Source organism: Halyomorpha halys, unplaced genomic scaffold, assembly GCF_000696795.3.
Source record: "Halyomorpha halys isolate HHAL.00 unplaced genomic scaffold, Hhal_1.1 Scaffold270.1, whole genome shotgun sequence".
In the NCBI taxonomy this organism is placed as follows: Eukaryota; Metazoa; Arthropoda; class Insecta; order Hemiptera; family Pentatomidae; genus Halyomorpha; species Halyomorpha halys.
The window spans coordinates 977,622-1,004,647 of record NW_027105226.1 but is presented as its reverse complement, the minus strand read 5'-3'; the positions used below and the strand labels follow the sequence as shown (position 1 = coordinate 1,004,647).

Genomic DNA, 27,026 nt, shown 5'->3' with positions numbered 1-27,026 from the left:
TTAAATAATAATAATAATAATAATAATAATAATAATAATAAAACAAATATAAGCAAGAATACATAAAAATCAATACCGTTGATGACTCATTCATTTTACGCCACTAAACAAACACAAACAAACAAACAATAGATTATATTTGTACATCAGAAGTAGAGGACACTTTAATCTTTTTGTCAACAATATATATTTTTATTTAACAGTTATTGCTTTACTTTTAAGGAGGTATTAAGGAAATGCCTTACTGTTTTGTTTTTCGGAGTTTCTAAAAGTTTTAAGCATCACTCAACCCCATCAAATATATTTAAGGGGTGAAATTTTGTACGAGAATTGAGTTAATGTTCGAGTTTAGGGACTCTCAACTTTTTCTCCAACCCCTGCCATTATTTTAAGTGTTAAGGAAACAAATAACTCACTGTTCCAAACAAAAGTGGCTGGGGGAATACGACCTTAATGACAATAACGACTCCATGAGGACAAATTATTTCATCATAAGAAAAAGTTCAAAAAAGAAAAATCTACCAAAATCATTTATATACATAAAAATCGTATAAATATTATTCTCAAATCAATTAACAGCTTATATTTGCTATTCGTTGGTCTATAGGTCCATTATTCTTACAAAATCTAATAATAAGTAAAAGGAAAATAAAACATCCATTTAGATGAGAATATTACCTAAAGAAGAATTTAAGAGCTCAACAAGGGTATTGTATTTCAAATTAAACTTACAGATATATGTTCCAACTATAACGATTTCAGCAACCACCAGCCTAAAACAATAAGATCATCAATTGATTTTTCATTAAGATACACTTTCGTTCCATAATTAGGTATTGAAATAAAAATAACATATTTGCAGTACAAATAAAATGTATTCATTAACTTTTTGTTAGATAAGATTCTATATAATCTTTACTAATAAGCCTAAGATAAAAACTCGTTAGTAAAATTAACTATTTTCATTAAAAAAAAAAAAAAAAATGTTCAAATGATAATTTTAGAATTCAAAAACAAAAACAATATTAGAAGGCGAACAAACTATATATTGAATAAATACTATTCTAATTTACATTCTCTTTTTTAGGTTATTCCAATACAATGTCGGGGGGTGCGGTCAGCAAAGAACAACATAAATAAACAAAACCATATTTATTTATTTAACTCAGTTCTAATATTTCCCTCCTCTGCGACACAACCCCTGATGAAGACCTGAAACTCAGGTCGAAACGTCGACATAAAATAAATAAATATGGTTTTGTTTATTTATGTTGTTCTTTGCTGACTGCACCCCCCGACAAACTTCTTCAAGCATTAATCTACGGTCAACTATCTACACCTCAATTTTAAGGTTATATTTTTCTGCAGAGTAATTGAATTAAGATAAATCCACAAGACTAATAGTATTAGTTTGTACTTTATTATGAAACAGGGCCCATGTAAATTTATTTATTCCTTTTATTATCTATTATTCATGTGTTTTGTTATTCCTAGGACTTATGCAGGCCAACAACATAGACCGAAGTATCGACCATAAATGCACATTTATTTTGATTCATTCCAAACCACCTCCTTCTGTTATACATATAAAATCATCATTAGATAGTGATGATGATATAATAGATGATTATAATGAGCGATAAAAATGTTATAAAGAGGTGTAGATAGTTGATCGTAGATTACTGATTAGAGAAGATGGTCGGGGGATGCCGTCAGAAAAGGAAAATACAAATAAACAAAAAAATATTTATTTATGCCAACGTTTCGAACTGAGTTTCAGGTCTTCATCGGGGAGTCAAGCGGGGAATGTTGGCTAAAAGTCCAAAAAAAATTAATTTTATTTAGAACTGAACGAAATATATTACCGTAGCCTGAGGTTAATTTCTTTACTTAAAGTCGTTACAAATTAAATCCAGTACATGGTGCAGTATACGGAATACCTCAAATACAAAATAAAAATTTAAAAAAAAAATGTTTGTCAGTATTCGAGCAAAGCAGTGCATGATGAAAATCTATGAAACTAAAAAAAAAACTACAACTTTTTCTTACAAATTTGTTTCGACATAACTAAGTATATGCTATAATTATTATAAAAACTCTAAATTTAATTTTATTATTTTAACTTTAGTGTAATATTTCTTTTGATAACCTCGATTACTACAAATAAAAGAGTTCTGCATACCACTATACAGTACTACACCATCAGGCCGAATGACAGTAAAGCAAAAGTTGAACATTCAGATTGATCGTGAAAGTCTTATGACTGATTACCGACAAAATTATAAAATTGGATCATTAAGATTTTGAAAAGGAAGGGGTACACTGGGAAATTGAAGGGGAGGCAATGGTTACTTGGGTCACATTTCACTTTTTTATTGCACGCAAATGTCAAAATAATAGCATAATAAGGCATGCGGTAGCTCATAGCTTTTATTAAGCGTCAGTTGGACTGATGGTGTAGAGTCTTCCTGATAGAAACAATCTGGGTTCGAACGATGACTGACATTCCGATTGATCGTGAATTATCATCGTTAGCACGACTGCTCTATTGCCGAAAATATCTTCAATAAATTCTTTATCTATCCATCCGTGGTACCACAGCCACGGATAGATATACATAACATATAAATGTTATTATAAATTCTTTATAATGTGAAAAATTAGAAACCTAAAGACATTTCTCGTTCACTAAAGAAAAAAGCTCAAAAAGAACATCGAGAAATTTCTGTCCAAGCAAGCTGAAGGGTATAAAAAGGGAAGGGAAGCCATGGAAGCGATCAAGATGAGAAGAAGCCACAATAATGTCTTAATACGGTCGGGGATAGGTCATTCAAGAACGATGCAGCTTAGTCTCCTGATCAAAAAACGTCTTAGCCTTCATGTAAAAATTTAATTGAAAGTAATAATAGACAATTTATAAGGAAGCTACAATAGTAAACAAATATATCAATGCAACATTTAAATAGCACACGAAAAATTATCCAAAGAAAGATAAATAGATAATTAAAAAACATTTTCCAAATCCCTAAGATCATGAAAGGTATGTTTTCGAAAATTTTTTTTTTTCCAAAATTTCCTAATCTTACTAAAAGTAGCAAGTAAGAAGTAAAGCAAGTGAAAAAAAAAAAATACAAAATCAACAAAAGATTTAATGAAAGTTTACTTCAAGAATGTTTAGGACATTTCGATTTTATGTTTCAAAATTGTATGTAGTATAACCGAAAGTTTTAACTTTAAAACTTATATTCTTCACTTTAACATATTTTATAGTAAACCTGAAAAAAAACCTATCAATAAAACAAGGTTTTTTAAACAACGATTTTTTTTTTCGTCAATGTGAGAGTGTGACTGACAATTTTTCTAAAAAAAATGGAGATTAAAAAATGTTATTTTATCGAAATTTGAAGTTTTTTAAGTTTATTATAAAAACTTAAATGGAGAATATGAGTTTTACGATTAGATATCATAATATTAATAATTGTTTTCAATTATTTTTAATTATTTTCTTCTAATTTAATTGAAAAACATACCTATACAACGCAAGTAAATATCACAAAGCTTCTGGTGGAAGAAAATCAGCCATAAAAATCAAAATGACTTTTGTAGCCTCTTAACAACCGAAGAACTTGGGCCTCCAGAAGAAATACTCAAGGAATGGAAAGAAGCGTGGGAAAATACACAAGAAAGCTTAAAACATGAAAAGCCTTGGCAGACCACAAGCGCAGAGAAGTTCTAACCCGGCTTAGAATTAGACTTTCAAGGCTGCCTTAAACTTGATTTTAGAAGAATTATCATCAGAAAGCCATTATTTAAGGGAAAAATAAAGAGAAATATTAATAATAACAACTAATTTTAAAAAATGCCCAATTTACCGCAGAGAACTAAGCCAAAAAGGAATATCAACCAATATGTCAATTTCCTTATTCTAGATACCTTTGCCACTCGCCGCAAATTCAACACTTGTGCCAATGCGAGGTAATCAAAGGAAGCAATTAACGTCGGTAACCACACGCTTGTGTGTTCTTTTAACTTTTATCGGCTATTAAATTCAATTTACATTATAAAAATAAGAACAATAAAGACAGGCGAAATTAAAGAATACGTAAATATCAGAAAAGTAGGTAGATGATAAAAATTCGTAAAAATAGTACTACATAACCTATAATTCAACCTTTACTCTTGAATTTTTATCAAAAACTAGTTAATCTAATTACCTGAACATATAATGTCTTTTTAAATGTACATTAGTGCTTTGCAAAATTAAAAATTAACCGCTAAAGTTGACTAACAAATTTTGACTTATTTATGGTCATGTATTTATACCTTGAAAGATTCTTGTTTCATTTTTTATTTAATTTGTATGGTTTTCATTATCATTATAGTTTTTCTTTATAATCTTTATAATCTTTAAATTTCTTTCTTGAGACTGGCAATTTTTTACTAAATAATTCAAAAACACTATCCAAATTATAGTCTCAAAACATTTATTTCATTCACACGTCCAACGTTTCGGCCAATTCGGCCATCTTCAGGGACAATCTTAATTTACTATGAGACATATCATTTAACCCTTTTAAAAAAACTCCATACAGGCTATTCTGCCCAGGTCAAAATATTTACATCTAATATGTCAAAAATACAATAAACACCTAATAAGTCAAAAACATAAAAAACACAGTCAAATTATTTCTCTTTTACCACAATTTATTTAGTGAGTGTATAAATTGTGGTAAAAGAGAAATAATTTGACTGTGTTTTTTATGTTTTTGACTTATTAGGTGTTTATTGTATTTTTGACATGTTAGATGTAAATATTTTGACCTGGGCAGAATAGCCTGTATGGAGTTTTTTTAAAAGGGTTAAATGATATGTCTCATAGTAAATTAAGATTGTCCCTGAAGATGGCCGAATTGGCTGAAACGTTGGATGTGTGAATGAAATAAATGTTTTGAGACTATAATTTGGATAGTGTTTTTGAATTATTTAGTAAATTATAGTTTTTCCTTAATTTGACTGGACAACTATATTCTGTACGATCATATAGAACAACCACCAACAAACCACGTAAAGCTCAACTTAAATCTTTAAATTTCAACTCAGGGCTGTGGTAATGAGCAGATATGAACTCACCAAACCACTGACGTATTGCTGGGGAAAACCCATTAAATAACAATCTGATTCAAAACAGTAAAGAACTGTCTCCACGGGAATTCAGTGTTCCGAAAAAAAAATAATAATGAGCTCTCAGAAAGTATTTAACGCTTCCATGACTCACCCCGGAGTACTGGGCAAAATTTATGTTTTCCAGGAACCAAGTAGAGCAACGTTTTTAGCGCCTTGTTAAGTAACTTCGTCACAAAAGGTCGCTGAAAGTTTTATCGCCTCGAGTAACACAATAAAGTCACGAGGCTTTAGGGTGGAGTTGGCGAGTGATGTGACATTGAGTGCAAAGGCACAAAAGGTGAATACCTATTATTCCAAACAAAATATGGTCATATCACTTAAGTATCGTATTATAAATAAATTATGTGACCGATTACATTATCGTATAAAACACAGTAAAAGAAAAATGCTTTTGTACAATTTTCGATACATTTCAATGGATTTTGAAATATATGTTTTAAATGCTGAAAATAAACCAAAATATATTTTCTAATCACGAAATAATTTTCACTGATGGGTAAAAAGCAGAAAAATGACCAAGTACAATTTTCGATTCATTTCAATGGATTATGAAATATTTCGTTTAAATACTGAAAACAAACCAAATCCTATTATCTAATCACGAAATAATATTCACTGATAATCAATATCAGAAAAATTTAAAGAAAAATGCCATTGTACAATTTTCGATTTATTTCAATGGATTATGTAATATATTTTTAAAATCCTGAAAACAAATCAAAATCTATTTTCTAAACATGAAATAATTTTCACTGATGGCCCGAAATCAGAAAAAGTTGCTGGTAGCTGTATTGTGACACCATACACCATAATTAAATAGAGATTAATTGGTCATATTGTATTTTTCAATTGTAAAATAAGGGCAATCCAGAAAGTGTTTGACTACGTTAAAAATGAATATTAAAAAAACTATAATTGCAACAGACACATTAGCAGTCATCAATGATTGCGAAATTTATGGACTACTAACAACTTTAGACCATGTATAAGGCATAATTATATCTTTTAACTATTTTATTTTATTTTTCTTATCTATATTGTTTTCCTTCTTCTTATCGCACTAAGTATTACATATTCCCTATTCATTCTTTCTATTCTTGTTTTTGTGTTCTCAACCCTATCTATGCTATTCTAATCCACTCCCTCATACCTCCCATTTCCAGTGATCCAAACACGCGTTTGGTCCATTACACAAATGCAATCAATAACTATATATGGGGAAAAATAAAATAACCACAACAATAAAATAATAAAAGAAATGAATATACCAGTTAAAAGACGAATAAATAGATTAAAAGGCATTATTTTTTATTTATTTAAGAGTTTCGACCACTAGGGCCATTTACACTGAATTTACAGTCGATTAAAATTGGCATATTCACAAAGTTACAAAGTGAGAAAGTTACAAATCAACAATTACATATTTAAAATTTACAAAGTTGCAATTAGAATTGACGAGGTTAGTAAATTACTATATTAAATTTTGCAAACACTTATCAATTCTGGACACTTAGACTATATGTGATGATAAATATTAATGATTTTTAAAAAGTGAAAAAGTTTTGTTATTGTTTTGGGATCTCCTCTCAACACCTCCTGTAAATATGGACAGAATCGATGTGGTTCGTGAGCAATACATTCAATGAGGATGTGCCTAACGGTGAGATCGTTTCCGCAGTAACGACACATCGGTGCATTTTCTTTTTTCACGAGATGGTAGTGGGTGAGTCGAGTAAGGCCAATCAGAAGACGGGTTAGTACCACATCTTCTCTCCGTAGCAGATTCAAGTTACTGGTTGGACGTTTCACTGTCTGTTGGACCATTCTTAACTTGTCTCCCATGATGAACCATTCATCTTGCCATCCAATTTCTTAGATCCGTGAAATAACATCTTTGCATGCTGTTTTTAATTTTAAAAAACACTAGCATGGGACCTTTCTAGGGATAGGAGGAAATGAAGAAGCCGATAAAGGAGCAAAAATGCGACCAAACATTTTGAGCCATGTTTTCCAACAAGTTCAACGTTTTTAAATGAATGGATGAAGGATATTAAAAATAAACAACAGAGAAATTGGAGCGAAGAAAGGGTATTAAGGTGTATCATCACTTAACCACCTTCGTGTGATGAAAAATCACAATCTTGCTTGGCTGCCCCCCTACCCCCAAAAAAAAAACTTCCACGGAATGCATAATAAGCAGAGTAGCAATTTGAATCCATCTGCTATTATGATAACATTCATCAACATACCAAGCTAGCGACAACGCACCACTTAACGCTCAACACAAGAACGACAGAAACGATTTTTTTAAATTGAAAAATACATTTAACGAAGAGATGATTTTAGAATAAAATTTTATAGAAAGCTGAGTAATATAAATAATCTGTTAAAATAAATCAGACTAATTTAGAAAGATAAGTTGTCGTTATTAGACGTAGTAGTCGAAGCAACATTAAATAAAAATAAATAAATAAAATAAGGTTTTATTATTTATTGTCATCCTTATTTTTTTTATATTGAACTCGTGAATAATTTTCCAGAACAATAGTGATGCAATACTCTCAGCCGCCTCTCATTAAGGAAACCTCAAGACAGACCACAGCATTATTCCAATGCCGTGGAAACCAGGTCGTCTAAGATAAAGAAAACATTTTGCTTTCTCAGATCCCGAGAAAGATACGTAATTATACACATCGCTATGAAATTGCGTTCAGAATGTGGCCAATATTTGTCCATGATTTAGAACTGCATCTAGAAATTTTCTGAGTGGAGGCATATGAGGAGAATTTCATATAAACCGGAGTACAGGATTACCCACTCTTCTCAAAAATTTGAAATATCAATTTTTTTTTTACTTTTTTAAGGTTGCTTGTTTAATGAGCCTTCTGTAAAAAAAAAAAACGGCACTTTCTTCACTCTTTTCTCCTATTTATTTGCTATATTTTTGTACATTTTTTATATATTATTATTTCCGTTTTCATGAATTGACTAATACCGTTTTGTAATTCTTGCTTGTTATACTTTCACTGTAAATCTTAATTTTTTTTCTTTAATTTACAATGTTCATTTTTATAAACATATAAAAAATAAAAAAATATTTATATTATTTTTAAACCTGCAACGTGGAGCGATACGTTATATCATTAAATAATTTAATTACTATTTTTTTTTTTAACCGCAGCCGGACAATCTTCCTTTAATATAGCACACACGGTCAATCAACGATCATCCAAAAAAAAAATATATAATAGAGTCCAAAGAATAACCGCAGTAAGGAGTATAAGACTTTTCCGCTTGTCCAACTTATAATGTTATTGCAAGCTTTTGACACATAATTTAAAGTTCTTTAATTTTTTTATTGTAAATTTTTTACTAGGATCCACCGTTTAGGATTGATAGTCAAAAACGGGAAGAAAGATCTGATTCGTTACTTTGTAATATCAATAGACTATTTTATATAAAACCTTTTCACTTTTGGACTGGTTATTATTGTTTAAATAAATAAATTTTATCCCAAGTCTCAAAACAATCTATATTTCTTTATAAGACCGACGTTTCGGCCAATTCGATCATCCTCAAGGACAATCATAAACATAAATTTAGAACCACAAATTAAAAAATATATATATGCTTCTATTTTAAGGTTACAATTATTGTTGTGAAAAAGTATAATAGTGTAAATTGACTGTGATTAAAAGTTTTAATTTAACATAAAGAATTGACAAAAAGCAGCTAATTATTTTGATCAAGTAACGAATAAGAATTTTTCATTTCAAATATGCCTATATTTTGATTTTTCATAGATAATTCATAAATTCTAGATTCCCGTGAAACATCTATGATAAAAAAAAATTAATGAACATTAAATTATGCGTTGAACGAGTATCATCATAAATTAATAATTCGGTCAAGTGGTATAGTAGTAAACAACGTACTCCAGTTATTCACAATTCCAATTGCTGGCTCCTTGAAATCAGTATACTACCAGAAACAGGTGGTTAATGACCATTCTAATTAACCAATTTATTAATTAATGGCATTCATAATTTAATTTTTTCAATATAGATTTTTCAAGACTTCTACATTTAGAACTAGACCTACGTTTAGGCAAAATTTGAAAATACATTTCGTTTTATTGTTTACGACACACTTAACCTTATTAATGTGTTATGATTTTCATTCGATGTTAAATAATTTAATTCAATTCTATGAATTTAAATTTTTAAGATTTAATTAAGTGAACTAAAAAAAAACGCTTAGGAAATGAAAACAGCACATATTTGGGACAATCGCTCTTTTTAAATTAGCACAGTCATTAATTGAGGTATGAGATCATTAAATATGTAGACAAATTAAAATTAGGTTATACAAACTTATTTCTTTCCATAATGAAATAGGAAACTACTAATTTCTGTATAAATAGATTGTCTTAATACACAGAATTAGTACTATAAGTGTAATAAATTGTAAAATATTTGTTTGGTTTTACAATAGTAGTGTGTAGAAATAATAATGCAATAAAGTAAGACTCCTCCCCTTGTTATGTTTGAAAAATAGCAAAGTTAAATGAGCCAATTATGAAACTCAAATTTGAAAAAATTGAGAAACTTTGAATATTAATCTGATTATTCCAGTAACTCAATTTAAAATCTGGTTTGTTCGACACGGCTTTCATTAGAACTCGCCAAAAATTGTTCCGATTAAGATTTTTATTTTATTTTAATAGATTCAATCAAATTATTTACCAACAAAGGGCATTCCCTTTATATATTATAATATATAACGGAAATAAAATCTTCCTTTCTTCATAATTTTTTGTAACTCTTTGGCGGACACTTATTCTCCATTCGAAAAGTGGCAGATCGTTATGGTGAAACTTTAGATAAAACTCATTAGAGCAGGTTTGGCACCACCTAAAACAGACATCGGGAACTAAAATCCTACAAAATTACTTTTTGTTATATGTTGCGTTCGAACTAAATAAGGTAGTATAGTTGTAAATTCAAACTAATAGTCTAGAACAAAACACTAAATACAAAAATAAAAAAGGAAACTAACTTGAAGTAGGAACGTTTAAGGGAGGAACTTAAGCAAAAGTTAAAATAAAACATTTCTTATTTAGTAAGAAGCTCCTAATTAGGTCAAAGGTATGATGAATGCTGGAAGACAAGAGAGAGAAAATTATTTTCATTTGCTTGAGAAAAAGAGATGAAGTCATGAAAAGCTCTCCATTATGCTAAAATATTAGCTCCGAATTGTGATGTATATTAAGCATAACTTTGAAATAAATTACTCCAATAATTTACTTCTCTCAGTTATTAATATTTCCCGGAAAAAATAAAGATAAAGAAGGATCTAGAGAAAAGTATATATACATAACTTTAAATTTAGATTGAAAAAAATATTTATATTTCCTATTTTCCTAGCTTTTCTGCAACATGAATATCGGGGAAGAAGGGGGGGGGGTTGCCTTATTGCAACATCAATGGATTTATTATGCTATCTTTATAAAGCATTGCAAATGAAAAACAATATTATTACAAAAATATAAGCCAACCAGCTTATATGGCTATAAATTAAAAAAAACACAATAAAACAAACAAAACTTATAGGTTGAGTTAACCTTAACTTAAATGCCCTAGCTTAACTTTATTGAATAAATTTACATTATTATACAAAAGAGGAATGTTCCGGTAACCTACGGCAACGGAAAGGTTGAATCAGAAAGGCTTCCATATAGGACCAGTAGCGCCAATGTGGCCAGCATCAAAAACTTACCTCGTCCAGCGCTCTTGGTGGCAAGAGAAGCAAGCCATGAGTGTGAGATAGCCATCTTGTCTTCAACCAGAGAAGCGTCCATCCTTTATTTTTGTTCACTGATCATTAATTTCTACATGAGTGAGTAGATTTTCTTGAGTGGTTCCCAGCAGCAGAGAGAGGAGAGGCTTGGAGATGCGAGAGGAAGAAAGAAGAAAGAAGTAAGTCCACATAGCAATAGTTAACATCCACATCATCATCAACCACCTCAATGTTAGATCTACAATTTTCATAGCCCAGTCATACAAAATTCTACTAACAATCTAATCATAATGTTTTCGGCCACCCACTACACCATTTGTAACATAAAACAATAGAATTTGATTTTTCATTTAATCACGTTCATTTTCAATTATACAGTCCACTCCAACCCAACCAGCCAACCAAAAGTGAAGTGCGTCTTACAATGCGGTTGAAGGTATACTTCATACAAGGAATATAAAATAAAGTTTAGTTAAAATCCCACATAGTCCTTCGGCGTGCTCCTGGCAGAAAACAAGGTTGTCCGATATCTCCTTTTCGGCCACCGTCTCACCTTACCCAGAAGTATGAAGATGACCCCTGTCACCACTCTCCTATTTAGGACGTGCCGAAGAAAAGTTGTGACGCACTGCACTATATTCACACTTCTAGTGTAATGACCACCCATTGAAGTAAGACACCACAGTTTAGCAAAACAAAACATTAACGATAACATCTCTTATATGGTTATACTTCGATTCTAACAGTAATGACACAGGGCCTGATGAACTATCACCACCTCATATTGAACAAACGTAACATGTTCAATCACTACACTGTAACCTTTACAAAACCGTGCCCACTTGTCTAAACATATCTCGCTAGTGTTTTTATTTCGCCATGGCAACCGTAACACTAGCTTATATGTTCCTCAGTATTAGAAACAATATTTTTCATTGTCCTTGATTTTCATCAATGAAAAAATTGTGAAAAAAGAGAATAAAACATCATAAACATTAGTATAAATATAAACTAGTGACAAGTGACGAATAAATAAGTTTACTATTTACATTTAATTCTTTTACTATTTATGTCATATTGTACGTCATTGTAAAGTACATTGACTGGCGTCACATTACATTCAGATATTTAAAAAAAAAAACGGATTTTTGAATGATAATCTTAACGTTGCCTGATCATATTCCATTTATATAATGTGACGAACTTATTTAGCGGGTGGCATACTCTTCATCATCACAGGGAAAGTGAAACCAATAAGAGGGGAATTGATCACGCCTTTGGACCGTTAGTAGAAATCTTCGTCATTGTAATCTAAATGGAAACAAACAAACAAATTTTAATGTACAAGAATAATCCTCTTTTAGAACAAAACAGTATTATCTTAAACAACAGAGCGTCAAAACAACCGAAGCATACCTCCTAAAGTAATTCATACTACGAACTTGAATTAAACCCTAATAAAAAAGATTTAACACGCAAAAACTCCCCATAATTCTGACATTTATAGGCAAAACAACTTTAAATAAATCCACTAACGCTGAACTTGGATTTGGCGGCTAAGAAATTCATCAGCCTGCTTTAAGTCCGACCATTTGTTCAGCAAATACGTCTTTCGTTCTCTTCGTCATATTTCATTTCAATCCGAGAATTGTTCCCACTTCTTCAATGTCTATTTCCGAGGAAAACCCATCTGTTACACCATCTGATAATCTTCCGCCTCACTCTTTCCAATGAATTTTCTTACTAACCACATTATCTTTTCATGATATCCAATTCATTTCCAAACAGTTTCCATTTTTAAAAAACCATTTTACTAAATTGCAATAAATGATAAGCTGTCTAAACATAAGAAATATCAACTTTGAAACATTACTACTGAATTGTCGTAACAAGTAAAATATAAATAAATGATCTAATGTAATAAATCAAAATTATTTTTTTTATTTATAGAAATTCAAAAATGCATTTGTGCTGTGAATTGCAGTAATGTTGGTTGTCAAGTTTTATATTAATTAATATGAGTGTATTAGAAGGGAGCTTAAAGTGCCAAAAAATTATTTTTACATTATTTTAAAAATGATTTTTTTTTTTTTTTTTGTTTAAACACAGTATTACAAAATATTAATGTCAGGGTTTTACGAAGTATTCTGAATTTTAGGGGTTGGATAATAGAAAAATTCGATAATTTTAAGAGAGCAACAAAGCACAACTCCGTTATTCCTAAAATACTTTATTATAGCTACGTAAATGAGTTTTTTATAATTATTAGGAAGTTTAGACCGTGTGTATAACGTTGTAGCCAAGGTGGACGAACAGTTTTCTGTCTGGTAAGATTCCAAGTCAGTCATTAGTCGAGACATCGTTCTAAGCTGTGGATCTCCTTGATAAGCATAAGTAAGAGTATTATCAAAGGAGACTATTACACAGTAATGTAAAAACGAATAAAATAACAGGGCTGTCGTGTAATCAAACGATAAATAAGAATAACACTCATAGTTAAAGTGTTCTTGTTAACCCGATTTCACACGGTTCGTAGAACAGATTATATCGCCCACATCCTAAAGGTGTTTTAGAATTTATTTATTTAATGAAATTTACATGTACAAAAAAAAATTAATAAGTAAATGTAATGAATGCTTCAGAACAGATGATAATCTAGGAAACAAACCTCCCAATGGCGGTACTTCAATTATCGCTTTAAATAGGCCGAGGCCATCTTCTTTTCAGGCGCCTCAGAGGATTTTCAGGGATTGTTACTGACGAGAGACTAAGAACTAATGGGTTTGGATGCGTGAGGATTTTGGAATGAAAGGACTATATCTATTTCGGGCCAAATCTGCAATAGGATGTAGAGGTCTTTAGAGAGATGAGTTTATTTGTCACGTGATAAGGAGCATAAAAAAATTTGTATGCAAGGATTAGAAACAGGAGGAATTTAACGGTATGGTAAAACTCCAAAGCTTAATGTCCAGATTGGTCTGATTATCATAGTGTATAAGATGTGTATATGTTTTTTGTAGCAAATGATTTTGCCATTTAATTTAAATTTGCTATTTATATAAACAATTTAGATTGTTCTTGTCGTTTAACTCTAGTATGGATATTCCAATTAAGGCTCTTGTCAAGATGAAGTCCTAAGTAGCGAATATGTTCAACAGGCGTTAGTGGTATGTTAAACAAAGATACTGTAGGGCAGGGTAATCTTAAAATTAAACATGTAACACGTAGTACGCAATAGCAAACGCGTACCTTGTATATTAATTTATAGCTGTGCAGTTTAGCCCTGCACTGCCTAAGCCTCAAATATCTTATCTTTAACATCCCTTCATCACTAATACCCACCACATATTTTAGACATCCATACAAGTTTTATATACATCTTTATTTTTAAGAGTCATAATTGATGAATTGTGAAAAATTGGAGAATTCCAGCATAAATACGGTGAACATAATAAGTTAATGATAAGATAGACTCTCTGTTTATCCGTTAACTACACGATACAATACCTGCGTTATTGTATTGTTTGTTTTATCTTTAAATTTAAGGAAATAATAACTTGCAACATATTAAAATTTAATAATTCTCCTTAAGGCTACATTAAACCCTCAATCCTCATTGCTTAAAACTAAAACTATATAAAAATATTGTTTTTTTATTTTATTATTGTTTTTTTATTTATTTATTTATTTTTTATTCTACTTTATACATAAAATTACAACTTTTTAGCAACGTTTCAGCCCTTTCCTTTGGACATCTTCAAACTTTTTTCTTCTTCTACACCCAGGTCATTAACTAATACTTTCAGGAGTAGTATTTATGAAATCGTATAATTTTAATAATGTGACTGGGGTTCAGAAAAATACGTTTAGAATTGGTAAAGGAAAGAACGGAAACCTTGCTAAAATGATAAAACTAGAAAATACAATTTAAATAATTGTATATAGTTGCATTTTTAAACAATGCGATTTTAATGTGGTATTAAGGAGATCATTTTCTTCAATTTTTTAGAATGATATTAAATAAATGAAAATGAGTCCCAATAAAATAAAACAAACCCATAATGTTGTTCATAATAATTTGTTTTTCACTTTAAATAGACGCCGAAAATAACATATAATTTTATACTGTGATAACTGAATTTAAGAGTAAATTATAAAAGGCAGCACCAAAGACCCCGAAGCAACCAGACTAGATCATTGGTATTCCGGCTAGATCTCGGGCAAGAGTCCCACCAATTACCCGACGACCTCTGCAAATTGAATATGACCCGCGAAGTTAATCAAATTGGAGCGCCAATGAGGTCATTTTATATAATATGCTTCTTCTTTTGTCGTTCAATAAAACAGGATTGATATTTCAACTTTTGAGTTAAATAAATTAAAAGTAAATCTTAACAACTTAGGCCATATAATAATACTCCTATTATCTATTTTTGGGGGTAAATTTACCCTTGTTATAAATATTGAATCAATTATATTTCCTTTATAGTTATAAATGAGATTGGTAGGTGTAGAGTTAAATGCTTTATAATAACAGTGTATTATTATTTCGATGGGAATATTTTTAGAACTACTTTCTCTCCTGTCAAGTAAAAGAAATAAGAAATATTAAGTGAAAGATGACATAGTACTTTTTACCTCCTAAGTTCAGACATATAATTTATTTTTAAGACAGAACTAAATTGAGAAGAAAATTAAATTAATAACCTATAGGTCGTTGGTTGTATTCCTTACAGGAATATTTTTATAATCAGTTATTTAACAGTCATTAAAAAATACAAACATTTTAGGATATTTCAAAACGTATCAAAAAATACTAAAAATAGAAAGTCGTTTAAATCAAAAAGAGACGGCGTATAAATAGGAGCCCAGTATAACATGACTTTTGATATTGTTCGAGACCTCTACATTTCACCTCGATTAAGTAGGTAAGACTAAAGATTACGCAATTTACTTTACTACTACTACTAGCGTAGTAGTAGTACTCTACTATCTAGCTCTACGATCTGGTGTCGAATCCTGGGCTCCTCCAGCAGCTTCCACTAGAAGTTCCTATAGAAGTTTCACTTAAAAAAATATAAAATAATGTCATATAATATAAAAAACAACTAAACAATAGTCCGAAATAATGGTACTATACTTAAGGAATAATAAAAGATGAAAAAAAAAAATGAATTTCACCAATTCAGTTTTATTGGATTACTCATAAATATATATACCCTAGTATATACCCTAAGGAAAAATTCCAACTTTCATAAAAATATATATATATATATATATACATTTATTAATAATTATCATTCTTTCCCTCTTATGGCTCAAGCCAGAAAATATTAGTTTCAGTATAATAATAATAATTAGAATAGAACAGCCATTTCTTAAGTAAAATGTATTCTTTATTAACAGGCAAGGAGACAATACATGATAACGATTTTGTTTAAATTATTTGTAATTTAAATAATTAGATTTAATAATTTATTTGTCTATACAATGATGAGTTATGTTATGTTTTTATAATTATTTTGTAAATGAAACTTCTTTCATTTATGAATTTATTTTTTACATTCCTATTCTACGTTCCGAGGTGATTTCCCCATGCGTTGGTTTTGAATTCGTAATGATTTTTAATCCGGTTTTTGGAGATGAGGAAAAAGCCTTGAAACGTAGAACAGGAATGTAATAAAAGAAATATATTAAGGAAGGAGTTTTATTCATATCGTTATGAAGAATTTTCATGAATGGACATTTTCCGAGATTTTAAATTATCCTTCCGTGTTATGTTGTTTATGGCAATATTTCAGGTAGGAATTTAAGCAAGTTCGCTGACACGAATGAAGTCCATAGCCTTTCCGCACTTAACATAATACTGTAAAGTCGCATTTTGTAACTTAATGGTATTTTCCAGTACGTAGTACATTTGTTGAAAATTGATAAATAAAATGACCAAAGAGAATAAAAAAATGCAGACATTCTAATTGATGAATTTATAACAGATGGTTTATTGATGAATTTAGCTTGTAAAATGAACTATTGACTAACTGGTTAATAAGATTCTACGAGCTGAAGTGGTTATACCCTTGGCCTGGGTATAGTGTTCCCAAACAATTAAAGGTCACACATGCACATTAAAAGCCGTTTACAACTATTGCAGCGACTGTTGCAACTATTGCGTAGTGATTATTTCCACCATGACTAGGTCTGGCGTGAAAATTGTAAGTACATACCACAGTAGTGAAGCTACCTACAGTCACGCTTACTTCATTGCAAGTCTACTCCGTGACAGCGAACTGTTACATTAACAAATGTAAAGCGTTAATACTTTTTTCTCATATTGTGTTTTGATTATTTACGAAATTCATATTGATTCCATTCAATTTTCAACCTTATCAATGATAGTTGCTGGGGAGGGTAACTGTACTAGGTTAGGCTTTATACCACCGACCGAACAGGACACTGTTGGGCTGTTCCACTTTCATGACAGTAGTATCACTATGGTAACTAGTCTTAAACGTATATATTTTTATAGAACTTACATCACATACCTATTTTAACTATTTTTGTAATCTATTAGCAAAATGAACATATTGATATGTCCATTACTTTTGTTTAATCTTAATTAGAAATTTATAACAGTATAAAAGAGCAAATTACATCTTACAATAAATTGTTAATAAAAATATGCGATTATAAATGAGCGAATATACTGAAATATTAGCCCTAACAAAGCTATTCACGTCCAATAGTTCTCGAGATATATCTCCTAAATCTATATCTCAGGAACTATGTGACGTAGAGATGTCTATTAGCACTCAAATTAAAGCTAGTTCAATGGACTATAAAAAAGTTTATGACTTTTACTTTTGTAGGAATAGTAGTTTTCATGATATTTGCTAAAATAAATTGATTTGTAGTTGTTCGGAAAATAAGTTTAATTTATGAAAAACTTCATTTCAGCAAACCATTGGACGTACAGATCAGACATCCAGCGCTCAAATTAAAGCTAATTAAATTTACTACAAAATAGTTAATTATGTTTATCTTTGTAGGAGTAGTTTTTATTTTATCGTTTTTATGATATTTGACAAAATTAACTCACAAAATGTTAAGTTCTTGTTGTTCGTATAAAATGTTGGATTTTTAAAAAAATATACCTCAAGATCCATATGACGCAAATATGTCTGCCAAACTCAAAATAAAGGAAATTTAACTTAATATAAAGTAGTTTATGACACTTATCTTCGTAGGGGTATTAGTTTTTCTGATATTCACATATGAATATAAATTTGGCAAATTAAAATTTGTCCGAACAACTATAAATCAATTTATATTAGCAAATTTCATGAAAACTATTACTCCTACGAAGATAAACATAGTAAACTACTTTATAGCTCATTAAACTAGCTTACATTTGAGTTTTAATAGACATCTGTACGCCAAATGGTTTTTGAGACATAGATTTTTCAAAATAAATTCACTAACTACTGATCTTTCAGTACGTCCCATACAACATTTTTATGAAATATTGCTTTTAAAAAGGTATATCTCGAGAACTATTTAACGTAAATAACTCTTTTAGGGCTAATATTTTAGCAAATTTGCTCATCTTTAAATGACGTTCTCTTAGGTTTTCTTGTGTTCTTCCTACTTTTTAAGATATAGAGCTCCGAATGAAAAATTAAATTTTTCTATTGCTTTTAAACAGCCGCCATTTCTTATTTAACCTACCTATACATGGCAGACTCGTCAGTTTTGACTAGTAATTATACATAGTTTTCATTAAAGTAATCAAAAATTGGGGTGAGATAACTGCCTTTTTCTCCTCTTGGGCTCTTGTACTAGATCGGTAAGGGTTTTCTTTCACTGTGAGCCTAAGTTCATCGTCGTCTTCCTCTGGGTTGGTTATCCAAATTTGGGTTACTAGCCAAAAATTTTACAGACCACCGGTAAATGGTCTGTTTGCGACAATAACGTTTATTTGTAAAATATAATACGGCATCTATAAATAAATTAAAACACCTTTTTTTTTCAATTCTATTATAAAAGTATTTTATAATTATGAGAGACGGTTGACCGTGGATGATAAATGAGGAGAAGATGGTTGGGGGTGCGGTAAATGAAAAACACAAATAAGTATGATTAACTTATTTTAATGTGCCAACGTTTCGGCTAGAGTTTCTAGCCTTCTTCAGGGCTGTGTATTAGGATTCATGATCCTAATCATTAGGCGCTCGATCTTCCAGCGAACAGCCCTGAAGAAGGCTAGAAACTCTAGCCGAAACGTTGGCACATTAAAATAAGTTAATCATACTTATTTGTGTATTTCATTGACCGCACCCCCAACCATCTTCTCAAAAGTATTTTATGTTTGTAAAATATAATACGGCATCTATAAATATATGAATAAACTTTTTTTTTTTAATTCTATTATAAAAGTATTTTATATTTGTAAAATATAATATAGCATCTATAAATATATGAACGAACACATTTTTGTTTTTCAATTCTATTATAACAATTAAAAAACAGTATAGAATATAAATAATTTTGTTATGTTCTTAGTGGTAAGTTAACCACTTGGATTCAATATGCATTATGAAGAATGGGTTTAAGAGTTCCGTAGTGGGGCACAAGACCACTAGGTGAGCTCTAAATACTTTATCAGCACTTGGGTACTACTTGCTGCCTCGTAAAATCTAGTATACTTCACCCTCGCTCGAGAAACCACAATTTAATAGTCTTCCATAAATGACATCCGAAACTCTTTTACAGTAGGCTTATCGGACTCATAAGGATATGTGTATAATATTTATTTATAGTTAAAGTTAAAGATAAGAAAGGGCATTTCTATACCTAAAGGTCACTGTAGATTTATACCATGTGCTGACCTATATGTCAAATTTTCTAAATTAAGAGAATATTATTCCAATAATGGTAGAATAAGTTACTAATGTTGGATCGAAGAGGTTAAAGTCCGAATTAGGAAGGCGCAGATTTAATAATAAACTTTTGCTGTAAAAGCTAAAGTTGCCTAACACGATCAGAAAAACTTCAATACTGCATCTTCTTCTTTTTTTATACATAATACAGTGCACTCAAATTGCTGTTCGATGCACTTTTTTTTTTTTTAAACTAGAAGATGGTCAGGGTTGCGGCAGTTAAGAAAAACAAAAAAATTAAGGGTATTTTTAAACCTAATAGTATTATTCAAAATACTAAATTTGATCGATTCAATCTGAAATTAAATTAAAAATAATAAATAATTTATTTTATTGTTTTTCTTCTTCTTCTTTAACGAACCCTTATGCCTTACAGTGTGGAACAGCCTTCATCCATTTCTTAAATGCTTCTTGACTTAGCCTGAGTGACACCCGTATTCAATGCCAGATCCGATATGGTGCCCTCCCATATATTCCTTGGTCGCCTGCGTGGTGGTTTTCCTTATACATGTACATACCATTACCATTAGGTAATAAGTTATGATGTAATAATCATATTTTATGGCAACTATTTATCTGAAGCATTTGAATCATTTAAATAACATCATATATTAATCATTGTAAATAAACACTTTGTTCCTAGATGTAAGTTATATACTATCATATTACCCAATACCACCCCTTATTATATTATATAATTAATGGTAATGATATTTAATAGAACTAAGGTATTTATTTGGTAACTGGTAAACACAAAACAAGCCTTTGGAAAAGAATTCAATTATAATAATAGTTTTTACAGGACTTCAATATAAATTATATTAATTAATTTATTTTTGGATAATTGCCTTCAGCGATTATCCTGGCATCCCGATGTAAATCCTGAGACAGTACATAGCAAGTAACAGTCAGAGAAAGAGATCTGTAACCACTAAACTATGTTGTATTTATAAATATGTAAGAATAAAGTAATTTTTATCTTCACTGATGTTCAAGTTGTTTATCTCACATTTATTTTCCTATACGCTGGTTTATTTCGGATTCTAACATTCCATAATTTGTAATTTTGACTCAAAGATATTGGTACACATCAACCTTTTCCGGATTCAAGCCTTTACAACTCCTTGGTATTGTGTTGTTATTTCATTACAGTGAAATATAGACCGAAGTGGAGTACGTTTTGCATTTGAAACACTCAACCACGAATAATAAAATGTGATTAGGAAAGCACAACGATGTCTGATTCATTCAGGATTGATAGCAGAGACAAAAGTTAATTTAACTTAATATATCCTGAGACAGAAAAGAATCTAAGGAAAAAAATCATGTCATCAGGATTTGGGTACATATAATAATAGATTTTTTTTAATTATGTATTAATGAGAACGGGAACACTGACTGATGAATCGTAATTAAAAGGCTTTATTAGTTGGAGCACTTCGGTGGGTTCACCCAATATGTGGAGTTTTACCCATCGCGTGCCACTCAAGCCAATCGCTCACCTCATTACGTACAATTCCATACCGATAACAGTACAAAAGCCCAGGAGCAGAAAAAATACAGTTATTTCACTCCAATCTTTTATTACATCAATCAAAACTATGTATAATTAATAGCCTGAATTGATGAGTCTGCAAATTATAGGTAGGGGGGGGGAAAAAAATGGCGCCAGTTTCAAAACTTTAAATAAAAATAATTTTTCATCCGGGGCTCTATATCTTTAAAACTACCAACAACACTAGAAAACCTAAGAGAGCATCATTTATAGTAGAGAAAATTTGTAGGAATAGTAGTCTTAATGATATTTGACAAAATATATTCACAAAATGTTAATTTCTAGTTTTCGGATAACATTTTTGAATTTTGAGATAATATATCACAGTAACTATGAGACGTACATATGTTTCTCAGCACTTTAAATAAAGGCAGTTTAACGTACTATAAAGTAATTTATGACACTTATTTTCGTAAGCGTAGTAGTTTTTATGATATTCGCAAATATCATGAAAACCACTACTTTTACGAATATAATTGTTATAAACTAATTTATAGAGCATTCAACTAGATTTAATTTGAGTGCTTATAGACATCTGTACGTCAAATGGTCTTTGAGACATAGATTTCTAAAAATAAATTTCTTAACTACCGATTTTTTTAGTAATTTTTTTTATGAAACGTTTATGAAAAGCTATATCTCGAGAACTACTGAACGTACATAGCTCTATTAGGACTTATACTTTAGCAAAGTTACTCAACTTTAAATAATGTTCTCTTAGGTTTTCTAGTGCTGTTGGTAGTTATAAAGTTATAAAGTTATAGAGCCCCGAATGAAAAATTAATTTTTTTTAGCATTTTTGAACATGCGCCATTTTTTATTCCTCCTACCTATACTTGGCAGACCCATCAATTTCGACCAGTAATTATACTTAATTTTCATAAAACTAATCAAGAATTGGGCTGAAATAACTGCATTTTTTTCTTTATTTCTCTTCTCGAGCTCTTGTACTATAAGATTATAGTGGTATGTCGATAATTATCTTAAGGAAATAAACCTTTCAACTGAAAAGAATTGACTGAATAAATTACATTTATTTACACAGATAAATTATTTATAAATTCTCCACTTTAAATTATAATTCAAGTTATATTCCATTTTTAAGTCCTATTTCTACATTTTTAATGCACTAATTATTCCTCATTTATTGTTATAATCATTTTTATGTTATGATTGTCACACTATGAAATTAATTAATAATAATTCTATTTTGTTTATTCTCTATAATAATATTCTTATAATATTCTATTATGTCTCTTTTTTATTTTAATTTTTCACACTGACCTACGCCCATTTACTGTTCACGGAAAGAGTAAAAATTTTTAGTGCTTTATTTTACAATGGGTGTAAAATATCGCTACAATACATATAATCGAAGAGCAATCCCTGAGAGTAAAATAAAAGCACTATCTAAATTAGAAGTGTTCGAGTTAAAAGTAGTTGAAACAATGTTTGGAACCGGATAGGAAATGCCAGCTACAGAAGTGGTTTTCGATAATGGCCGTATGAAAGTTTCCTCCAGTGAGGGCCCATTGAGTGCCCCCCATCAGAAATAGCTATCGACCCATCGGCTCCCATTCATCGCTCTTCGCTCTGTCTCAGCCTGCCTAAATAGCCTGTCGTACTAGGGCCACATTTAGGGGGACCAATCATAGGTCATCTTATCAAAACCTATTTTGTGCAAGTTTTACAATATCTTATCGTAATATATTTTTTATAATCATTAATAAATATATCCTGAACATAGGTCAGTATCTTACCATTTCTATTGGATAGATACATAATTATGTTGGGTTTTTTAAAATATCATTAGATACAAATGTACACAATAATACATTCAGTATATTTAATATAAGTTTAAAATGGAGTGATACAGGCGTTTAGAGAAACTAACTATTGGTAACGTTTTTACTATAGAAGATCTCGTGGCCATCTTCTTTTCAGGCGCCTCGGGGAGTTGTCAGAATGGAAGAGGAAGCAAGGTTAGAAACTATTGGGTTTGGGTGGTTAGGGAGTTTATAATGGAAGGAGTGATATCTGGTTCGGGCTAGATCGGTTACATAGGGAACATTAAGGTCACATATGGGAGTGGGGAACATATGGTGAGTGACTCCTGATTCAAGGAAAAGCAGAGTAATTTTTTCTTACAAATATTTTAACGATGTGAAAGTTACAACTCAGGGTTTCAAATATATAAAAATGTTTTATAAATAATAATTTCAATTTGTATCTAGCAGTTGCGAGTAAATAACGATATAAACAATTGGAACAGTCTCGTGGCTATCTTCATTTTAGGCGCCTAGGAGGGTTGTCAGAATAGAAGAGGAAACAAGGTTAAAACCTAGTGGCTTTGAGTGGTTATGGAGTTTATAGTGGAAGGAATGGAATCTGGTGCGGGCTAGATCGGCTACATATGGAACATTAAGGTCTTTATATATATATATATGCTATTATTTGTGACAAGGTAAGGAACATGGAGGATTTTAGGAAGGATTTTGGATTGCAAGGATTGGATACGAGAGGAATTCGAAGGTTTAGTGGAGCCCCAAAACTCAACTCCGTACGTCCAGATAGACCTTATTATAGTCAAGTAGATCAGTCTTTTGTAGTGGATTGAAAGTTTAGACCGTTTGTCTAGTATACTGCCGACTGCCCTACAGTATACTTTAATAATGTTGCTCGTATCCCTGTTCATAGATCCGCTACCTGGGACTACCTTTGTACAAACGACTAACCTGGAATCCTCACATCATACTGAGAAAACATTAATTCGAAGGCTTAGTGGATTAATATATACTAATATAAATATAGTGTTATTGTTGATGGTTTAGTGGCACTGTAGTGTCAATAATGATGAGTAATTTGTGGTAAAAAAAAATATATTATTGATATCTCCTTGAAAATGGCCTAAATGCATAACCGTTAGAGAAAAATATAAAAAAAAAGATCTAAAAAAATTGTGTTTTAAATTAATAACCTTAATTTTTCACAAATGAAATCATACATAAAGACCTTAATGTTCAAGGCGCCTGAAAAGAAGATGGCCACGAGACCTGCTAATGTAAAACGTCATTAGAGTGCTTTCAATGGGTAGTTTCTCTACACGCGTGTAACCCTCCAATTTAACCGATATCAGATTTACTAAATGTATTATAATTTACGGTTGTAAATAGCAATAAATAAATATTAAAAAAAAATTAATAACCTACTTCCAAAAAAGAAATTAATATTTAATATATAGTTTGACTAATTTATTTGAGACTTTAATTTTTTTAAAATAAAAATAACGGTTCCATGGATTTTTTTAATTATCGTAAATCTAATAGATAATCTATAAATAACTTAAGTATTAGAAATTATCAAAAATTCATGGTACCTTGCTTACTACTGTCACAATTTATTCATGAGATATAATATAAATTATAAATACATAATATAAAATAAGTATAACTGGAGCTGGTTTATGCCGACGTCCTGACCTGTATATCTCAAGTGTATTACACGGTTTAGCTTCACGCCCCTGTAAACTACTCCAACAGATTGTCCTTGTATCTTCGGAGGAGGGGACATCAATATTGGTGATGGCATAAATATAAAACGTTAAAATAAAAAAAATAATTCGATAATAGAAAGTGATATTAATTATTATAAATTGAAGTAACAAAATATATCAAATTTGTTTGTATTTCTTTAAGCATATGTTAGTTCCACACTCTGCTTAAAATATTTAAAATAAAACAGATGTTAACGCCGATTCCTTGTTTAAGATAAGTTTACAATGTAGCTAATTTTTTTTTCTTAAATATTTAGGAGATGGGAACACAAAAAAAAAATGTATTTTCTCTTTGGAAAGAATGAATAGGAAATCACAATATTGTCACGAGATATCATGTAAATGATACGAAAATTCTAAAAATGAATTTTTCCTAAACAACAGTAAAAAAAGGGAAATAAAGCAAAAATATCATGTATTTCGGAGACAAAAGCTTGAGATAATAAATTAACTGACACGTTCCAACAATAGTAAATATTAAAAGAGATAAGAGGGGAGAGGTAGCGAGTGAGATATCGGGAGTGAGGAGTGATTTAGAACAGAGAGGGAGAAGGAGGGGAAGATGGATGAATGTTTTATTTATTTAAGGCAACAGAACTCAACACGGGCCACGGTTACGCTGAGTGGTTCTCGCTGATTGAGAAATACAAATTTGTAAGGAAAAGAGTTTCACAATTTCTTACGCTAAACAAGTTTAATGCCTCATTGCACGCTACGACCTTACACCAACACACTGACATGCTTTTCTACATAGGGGCGGGGCCCATTCATGTCAATCAACGATAATCTAGATCCCTTATATTTTTCAAATTCAAATTTCTTGGCGTTACTTAGCAATTTTCAAAGATCTAAGGTGATGCTCACATATCCTTCCTTAAATTATGCCTTCTTTACTCATTGTACTAGCCCACCCCCCTCCGAAAGTAGTCAGTTGTAACTTTGGAAGGAGTATAATAGAGAGGGTACACTGCCAGAAAAAATGATGCCAAAAATGCGGTTCTTACGAAGAAGTACAGAGGCCTGGCAGACGGGTTTTAGACCAGTTGTTATTTGAAATACTTTATCGAAAAAAGTGGGCTTTGATAAACTGTATTCAAAAACTATTCGATGTACAGATATCGTATTATATTATCACACTCAAATTCATCAAGCAGTTTCTAATGACAACATTCATACTAAGCAGTTACAAGATAAAAGCTGATTTCTAGTTATTTAGGAAAAAATGTTGACTTTAGTAACTTATACGCAAAGAGCCCTCTAGACTCGAATTTCAGAAAATTTATCTTATTTTAAAAAAGATTAATTGCTATTATGCAGAAGGGAGGTTTGAAGGTACTGAAGTGAGCTCTGAGTGATAAATGAGTAAACATTTTATCGTTTCGAAGTATTTAATCCATCTTTTTCTTATTGAAAAAAAAAATCAGCAATAAATCGATTCCTACTTGATACCATACAAGAGTTTTTTTTTAATAAAAGAAAACGCATTTCGAACTTTTAGATTTTTCTATACTTTTCCTATTATGAAACGATACCTGCAACCAATAAACAAATCATACCTCATCTTTGTGTTAATTAGACCTACCAATAATTATTTTTTTCTGTTTCTCTCCTCTACTTAAATAGCAAACCCTCTCCGCTATACAACAGGAATAATATATTAGCTTCTAGCCTAAGCCACTAACAAACATTATAGCACCAAATGATGAAGACCTAATCACAAATGATCGTGAGTCATCATCAATTCAAAGGAATTAGTGCTATCACTTGTTGAGTAAGCTGGCAATCATAGGTGAGCTGGTGATTCGTAATTTCTGGGAAACTTCCAAGTAGTCCAGTCAAACATATACAAACTCCTGGAGAAAGCGCTATCTAAATAAGTTGTATATAGATAAATATATCTTCAATTTTAGCTTTACAGTTTTTCGGCCATAATTATTTATTGATTTTTTTAATACTAATAATACGATCCCTTTCAGTGAATGTGTTTCTAAAAAAAAAT

The 27,026-nt window shown here is 30.6% G+C and overlaps 1 protein-coding gene across 5 annotated transcripts in view; it reads right to left on the bottom strand.

Annotated features, from left to right (window-relative positions):
* The window catches only part of EndoA (endophilin-A), a 262,925-nt gene that overhangs the window by 118,700 nt on the left and 117,199 nt on the right, over window positions 1-27,026 (bottom strand). For 4 of the 5 annotated variants that reach the window (XM_067049691.1, XM_014420464.2, XM_014420467.2 and 1 more), the window contains exon 3: window positions 733-773. The exons of the other annotated variant lie outside the window; for it this stretch is intronic. The gene's annotated coding sequence lies outside the window, so the exon portion shown is untranslated. The remainder of the gene's footprint in view (window positions 1-732; window positions 774-27,026) is intronic. 5 annotated transcript variants of the gene reach the window in all.